The following is an 8,310-nucleotide window of genomic DNA, read 5'->3' as shown; positions in this document are numbered from 1 at the left end:
CGTACATAGTTCCCCCACCCTTGTTTATCTTATTTTTGTTTGAATCTGTGACATATTAACATGGTTCCAAAGTTAAATTCTTTACTGAGAGAAGTATCATCCTTCCTCCTCCACTCTGTTCTTTCCATCTCCATTCCCTGCCCCCTTACATAACCAATCTTAACAGTCTGTGGTTTCTTTCTGTATTTCTTTTTGCACTGATGTGTAAAATACACGTATATTTTATTTCTTCATTTTTCTTCCACAAAAGGTAGCAAATACTTTTTTGCATGTTCATGTCTTCACTTAACAGTATACCTGGAAACTACTCCACATCAGTTCATAGAATTCTTCCTCATTCTATTACCACTACTACTATTGGCAAAAAAAAAAAAAAAAAAAAAAGCTGCACTATATTCCATTGTGTGAAATTATCATTGGTTATGCTACCAGTCTTCTATGTGGGATTTTTAGATTATTTTCCTATTGTAGTCACAAGGCTGCACTGAATAACCTTGTGTGTGTATTTTCTTTTCTTGGCGGTATCTCTTCAGGGTACGAGGCTAAAAGTGGAGTTGCTGAGTCAAAAGAGATCTGTTTTTATTAGATCAAGTCAAATGCCCCTCTGTAGGGGTTGTACTAATTTATATTTCCTACCATCAATGTTTGAGAGCCTGTTACAGCCTCAACAATAGAATGTGCTATCACTTTTTTTAATAATGTTTTTAAAAAAAATTTGTAACACCTCTCCCCTCCCCTCCACCGCCTGCTTGCGTCTGCTCTCTGCGTCCATTTGCTGTGTGTTCTGTGTCGTGTCTGCTTGTCTCCCTTTGTTGCGTCATCTTGCTGCACCAGCTCTCTGCAGGCATGGGCCAGCCTGCCTTCACAGGGAGGCCCTGGGACACGAACCCTGGGCCTCCCCTATGGTAGACGGGAGCCCAATCGATTGAGCCACAGCCACTTCCCAACATCACTTTTTGATATCTGCTAATCTGTGAGAAATAATATCTGTGTAGTATTAATTTGTATTTCTCTAATTATGAATAAGGGTCAAACATCTTTTCAATATGTTTGAAGATCTTTTTATTTAAGCTATGTGTTCTACCATTTTTCTGTTGAATTTTTGGACTATTCCCATCTCATTCTTTAAGAGTTCTTTACATTTTAGGGATATCAGCCTTATCTGTGAGTTATGTTACAAATCTTTTCTCCTAGTGTATCAGTTGTCTTTTGACCTTGTTTGTAGTGTTTTCTTTTCCATGGAAAAGTTTTTTTCTTTTTACTTTTTTTTTGATTAATCTTTTTTTCACCTGGATTTTGAGTCATAGTTAGGAAGTTTTTCCCAATGACCATATTAAAGAAGAATTCTTTTTTTTTTTTCTTCTAGCACTGGTATGTTTTCCCTTTTTACATTTAGATCCCTGATCCATTTGCAGTTTATTCTTGTGTATGCTGTCAGGTTTCCACCTAATTTCATCTTTTTCGGCTAGCCAATGGAACTGCACCATTTTAAAAATAATTAATATATTTATTTTAAATTATAGTAAAATATACATAACAATAACTTTAACCATTTTAAGTGGACAATTCTCTGACATTCATATTGACAATAATGTATAATGTTCACCACTATTTCCAGACTATTTTCATCATCCCAAACTAACACCCAGATTCATTTAGCCATAACTCCTGATTCCCCTTTTCCCACACCTGGTAGCCACAATTCTGCTGTCTCTATCAATTTGCTTATTCTAAATACTCACATTCTGCTGTCTCTATGAATTTGCTTATTCTAAATACTCACATGAGCCATTATACAATATTTGTCCTTTTTTGTCTGGCTTATTTTAGGCAACAGGATGTCTTCAAAGTTCAACCATGTTGTAGCAGCTACCAGCATTTCACTTTTTATGGTCAAACAATATTCCACTCTATGGTCATACCACATTTTGTTTATCCATTTATCTCTTGATAGACACTTTGGTTTCTTTCACCTTTTGGCTACTGTGAATAATGCTGTGGTAAACATTGTTGTATAAAGACCTGAGTCCCTACTTTCAATACTTTCGCGTATATACCTACCTAAGAGTAGAATTGCCAGGCCACACGGTAATTCTATGTTTAATTTTCTGAGGAAACGCCAAACTTTTCCATGGTGGCTGCACCAGTTTAAATTGACACCAACAATGTCAAGTTTTCATGTATCTCTGTTTCCTCAATAATGCTTATTATTTTCAGGGATTAAATTTTTTTTTTTAACAATAGTTATCTAGTGGGTATGAAGTAGTATCTCATTGTAGTTTTAATTTGCATTTCTCTAATGGATAATGAGGTTGAGTGTATTTTCATACCTTTCATATCTTTTGATGAAGTTTATCTATTTTTTCTTTTCCTCACTTGTGCTTTTGGTGTAATATATAAAAATCCACTGCCGACTGCAAGGTTCTGAAGATAACTCTGTTTCCTTGTATGAGTTTTATAATATTAGCTTTTATATTTAGGTTGTTGATCCATTTTGAATTAATATTTGTTAATGGTGAGAAGTAGGGTCCACATTCATTCTTTAGCATATGAATTTCCAGCTCTCCTCATTGGATTTTTAAAAAAAGAGATTTATTTCTCTCCCCTTCCCCCCACCCCCACCCCAGTTGTCTGTTCTCTGTGTCTATTTGCTGCATGTTCTTCTCTGTCTGCTTCTATTGTTGTCAGCGGCACAGGAATCTGTGTTTGATCTGTTGGTTGTGTGTTGCTTCATTTCCACATATTTGTAAATTGTCCAGTTTTCCTTCTGTTAATGATTTCTAGTTTTATCCCATTGTAGTCCAAGAAGATACTTTGTATAGTTTCAATATTTTTTAATTTATGAAGATTTGATTTGTGGCCTAATGTGTTCAATCCTGGAAAATGTTCCATGTACTTGAGCAGATTTTATATTCTGCTTTTATTGAGTGGAGTGTTCTATACATGTCCAGAGTCTAATTAGTAGTGTTGTTCAAGTCTTCTGTTTCCTTGTTCTTCTTCTTAGACATTCTATGAATTATTATTTTCTAAAAGATTTTTTTTTATAGTTATCCACCCCCCCTTGTTGTCTGCACTTGTTTGCTCTCTTGTGTCCATTTGCTGCACGTTCTTCTGTCTGCTTGTTTTCTCTTCTTGTCTTCTCTTTAGGAAGCACTGGAAACCGATCCCGGGACCTCTGATGTGGGAGAGAAGGCATTAGGTTGCTTGAGCCACCTCAGCTCCCTAGTTTGTTGTATCTCTCATTGTCTTTCCTTTTTTTTTTGGGCGTCATCTTGTGTCAGCTCTCTATGTGTGTGGTGCCATTCCTGGGCAGGCTGAACCTTCTTTCGTGCTGGGCGGCTCTCCTTATGGGGTGCACTCCTTGTGCATGGGGCTCCCCTACGTGGGGACACCCCTGCGTGGCAGGGCACTCCTTGTGCGCATCAGCACTGTGCATGGGCCAGCTCCACATGGGTCAAGGAGGCCCAGGGTTTGAACTGCGGACCGCCCATGTGGTAGACAGATGCCCTAACCACTGGGCCAAGTCCACTTCCCCCCATTGGATTGTTGAATAAACTTTTCTTTCCCATTGAATGAAATTAGCACTTTTGTGGAAATCAACTAGCCATAGACATGTGACTTTATGTCTGGATGTTCTATTCTATTCCATTAGTCTCTATATTGAGCCTTATGCCAGTAGCACAGTTTTCACTAGTGTGGCTTTATAGTAAGTTTTGAAATCAGGAAGTGTGAGTTCCCCAACTTTGTTCTTCTTTTTCAGGATCATTTTGACAATTTAGGGCCCAATGCAATTCCATATGAATTTGAGGATCAGCTTTCCATTTTTGCTGAACATTTGATAGGCATTGCATTGAATTTATAGATCACTTTAGGCAGTACTGACAATCTTAACAATATTAAGTACAATTCATGTACTTGGGATCCTTTCATTTATGTCTTTTTCATTTTCTTTCACCATGTTTTGCAGTTTTCAGTGTACAGTTTTTTCACTTGGTTAAATTTACTCCTGGGTATTTTATTTTTTAGATGCTATTGTAAGTGAAATTATTTTCTGGATTTCCTTTTCAGATTGTTCATTACTGGTGTATAGAAACCCAACTGAGTCTGCATGTTTACCTTATATCTTATAACTTCATTGAACTCATTTCTTAGTTCTATTAACTTTTTTTGTGTTCTTTGGAATTATAGAAACATATAGGCTCATGTCATCTGTGAATAGGGATACTTTGGTTTCATCCTTTCCAATCTGATTCCTTTTATTTTTCTTGCCTAATTCTCTGGCTAGAATTTACGGTACAATGTTGAATAACAGTGGTGAAACAGGCAACTTTATCTTTTTCCTGTTCTTAGGGGGATAGCATTCAGTCTTTTACCATCCAGTATGATATTTGCTGTGGGTTTTACATAAATGCTTTTTATCATGTTAAGAAAGTTCCCTTCTATTTTTTCTCTTTATTTTTTTGCTAGTTTTCTTTTTTCTTTTTTTTGCCTTTTCATTATTCCTATTTACTGAATGTTTTTTTAATCATAAAAGGATGTTGGATTTTGTCACGTTTATTCTGCACCAATTGAGATGATTGTGTGGCTTTTTTCCTTCATTCTACAAAGTGGTGCATTACATTGATTTTTAAAAAAATGTCAGGCCATTCTTGCATTCCTGGGATAAATCCCACTTGGTCATAATTTATAAGTCTTTTAACATACTGTGGGATTTGCTTTGCCAGTATTTTGTTGGATATTTTTGCATTTATATTCATAAGGGGTATTGGTCTATAATTTTCTTCTCTTGTGCTATCCTTATCTTACTTGAGTATCAGGGTAATGCAGGCCAAATAGAAAGTAATCTCATCTATTTTTAGAAATGTTTGAGGAAAACTGATGTTAAATATTTAAGTGTTTGGAAGAATTGAGCAGTGAAACCATCTAGTCTTGGACTTTGTTGGGAAGTTTTTGATTACTGACTTAAAAATCAGTAATTTACCTTTACTTGTTAAAGGTCTGTTGAGATTTTGTATATCTTCTTCTGTCAGATTAGATAATTTGTACATTTCTAAAAATTTGTCTATTTCATCTAATTTTTTTGGCATATAATTGTTTATAATTCCCTCTTATAATCCCTTTTATTTTTGTAAGGATTTTCTTATATATATATAAAAATTTCACTCCTGATTTTAGGTATTTGTGTCTTCTCACTAAAGGTTTTTCAATTTTATTGATGTTTTAAAAAATCCAGCTTTAGTTTTGTTAATAATGTTTTTCTGTTCTTTCATTTTTTATTTCTGCTCTCATATTTACTATTACTTCCTTCTACTAACTTTGGGCTTAGTTTGCTCTTCTTGTTCTAGTTTCTTTATATGTGGAACTAGGTTATTGATATATATCTTTCTTCATTTTATATGTGGACATTTAGAGCTATAAATTTCCCTCTGAGAACTACCATTGCTGTGATCCATAATTTTTGTGTTTTTGTCTTCATTCGTTTCAAGATATTTCCTAATTTCCCTTATTTCTTCTTTGATCTGTTGGTTGTGTGTTGCTTCATTTCCACATATTTGTAAATTGTCCAGTTTTCCTTCTGTTAATGATTTCTAGTTTTATCCCATTGTAGTCCAAGAAGATACTTTGTATAGTTTCAATATTTTTTAATTTATGAAGATTTGATTTGTGGCCTAACGTGTTCAATCCTAGAAAATGTTCCATGCACTTGAGCAGATTTTATATTCTGCTTTTATTGAGTGGAGTGTTCTATACATGTCCAGAGTCTAATTAGTAGTGTTGTTCAAGTCTTCTGTTTCCTTGTTCTTCTCCTTAGACATTCTATGAATTATTTTTTAAAAGATTTTTTTTTAATAGTTATCCACCCCCCCCCCCCTTGTTGTCTGCACTTGTTTGCTCTCTTGTGTCCATTCGCTGTACGTCCTTCTGTCTGCTTGTTTTCTCTTGTCTTCTCTTTAGGAAGCACTGGAAACCGATCCCGGGACCTCTGATGTGGGAGAGAAGGCATTAGGTTGCTTGAGCCACCTCAGCTCCCTAGTTTGTTCTGTCTCTCATTGTCTTTCCTTTTTTTTGCATCATCTTGTTGCATCAGCTCGTGGCGTGGGCCAGCTCACTGTGGCATGGCCAGGTGGCCTTCACCAGGAGGACCTGCAAACTCAACCCGAGACCCCCCATATGGTAGATGGGAGCCCAGTAGCTTGAGCCACACCTGCTTCCCTCCATCAATTATTGAAAGTGATGTATTGAAGTCTCCAACTATTATTGTAAAACTGTCTACTTCTTTAATTCTGCCAATTTTTGTTTCATGTATTAAATATTTCAGGGCTCTGCTGTGAGGTGCATATACATTTACAATCACTATAACTTCTTGCTGGACTGAACTTTTTATCAATATATAATATCCTTCTTTGTCTCTGTTACAATTATTTTTTGGTTGAAATCTATTTTGTCTGGCAATAATATAGCCACTCCAGCTCTTCTGATTGTTTGCATGGAGTATCTTTTCTACCATTTTACTTTAAACTTCTTTGTGTTTCTGTATGTGAAACGAGTTTCCTATAGACAGCATAGAGATGGTTCACGCTTTTTCATCCAATCTGCCTATCTCTGCCTTTTAATAGGGGAATTTAATACCTTGACATTTAATGTTAACTGCAGAAGAACTTCTGCCATTTAGCTACTTTGTTTTCTATAGGTCTTATATGTCTTTTGTTCCACAATTACTGCATTACTATATTTTTAAAATTTAGTTGCTTTTTTTTAGTGTACCATTTTGATTCTCTTCTTTTTCTCTATATATTTGCATTATTTTCTTAATGGTTACCTTTGTAATTAAATGAACATCTTAAACTAATAACAACCTATTTTCACTAGTACCAACATAGTTTCAGTAGTATACGACCTCTCTATTCCTATATTATCTGTCCTTCCTCTTTTATATTGTATTATTTTGAGATTACATCTTTATACATTGCATACCCATTCATATAGATTTAAAATGTTATTTTGTATATTTGTCTATCAAGTAATACAGGAAAGCAGTCAAAAATCAAAAGCTCAATAATATAGAAATTTATATTTACCTATGTAGTTACCTCACCAAAGTTCCTTACTCTCTTGACTTCAAGTTACCTTCTAGTGTCCTTTTATTTTAGCCTGAAGGACACCTTTTAGCATTTCTTGTGGGATACATCTTCCGGTAATGAACTTTTCAGCTTTTCTTTACCTTTAAATGTCTTAATTTCTTTTTCTGTTTTGAAAGATAATTATGCTGGATATAGAGGTTTTGGTTGGTAGGCTTTTTTTTTTTTTTTTTTTTTTTTTTAAGACTTAGGGTCTACTGGCCTCCACTGTTTCTGAGAAATTCACTGTTAATCTTTCTGGGGACCCCAGTGTAACAATTTAATATGAATATGAATTCCAGAAATCGATAGTGGATTATGTTTGTAATCTGATCTGTAACCTGGGCATGATTGAGTTATGATTAGGGCATTGAGTCTCCACCCCTTGGTTGGTGGGGACTCAGATAAAAGGCATGGCAAAGAACAGAGTTGAGGGTTTCTGATGTTGGAGTCTTGATGTTGGAGTTTGATGCTGAAGTCTTAAGCTGAAGCTCCGGAGAAAGACACAGAGCCATTAGTCTGATAGTCTACTGCTGACCTTGTGGAGAGAGGCAAAGCTTAGAGAGCCTCATAGTCTACAGCTGACCTTGTGAAGGAAAGAGAGAAAAGCAAGGCCAGGAATGTAGAAACCCAGGAAGCCTGAACTCTCACAGACGTCAGAAGCCATCTTGCTCCAAATAGACTTTGGTGAGGGAAGTAACTGATGCTTTATGGCCTGGTATCTGTAAGCTCCTACCCCAAATAAACACCCTTTATAAAAACCAACCAATTTCTGGTATTTTGCATCGGCACCCCTTTAGCTAATACACCAAGTCATTTCCATCTTGCTGCTTTCACAGTTCTCTTTGGATTTTGACAGTTTCGCTATAATGTGTCTTGATGTGGATCAGATTTTAATCCTGCTTGTAGTTTGTTGAACCTCATAGATGTGTATATTCATATCTTGGGGAAGTTTTTGGAGATTATTCCTTCACTTTTCCTGCCCCTTTCTTTATTGTCCTTCTGAGACAGTTATACAAACGTTGGAATGCTTGATGTTCCACAGGTCCTTCATTTGTTCATTTTTTTCCCATTATTTTTCCTTTCTGCACCTAACTTTGAGTAATTCCAATTCTTGTCTTCAAGTTTGAAGATCTTGTCTTCTGCTTGTTCAAATTTGTCTAGAAGTTTTTTTTAAATTCCAATTTTGCAG

Source organism: Dasypus novemcinctus, chromosome 18, assembly GCF_030445035.2.
Source record: "Dasypus novemcinctus isolate mDasNov1 chromosome 18, mDasNov1.1.hap2, whole genome shotgun sequence".
Lineage (NCBI taxonomy): Eukaryota > Metazoa > Chordata > Mammalia > Cingulata > Dasypodidae > Dasypus > Dasypus novemcinctus.
This window is presented reverse-complemented; position numbering follows the sequence as displayed.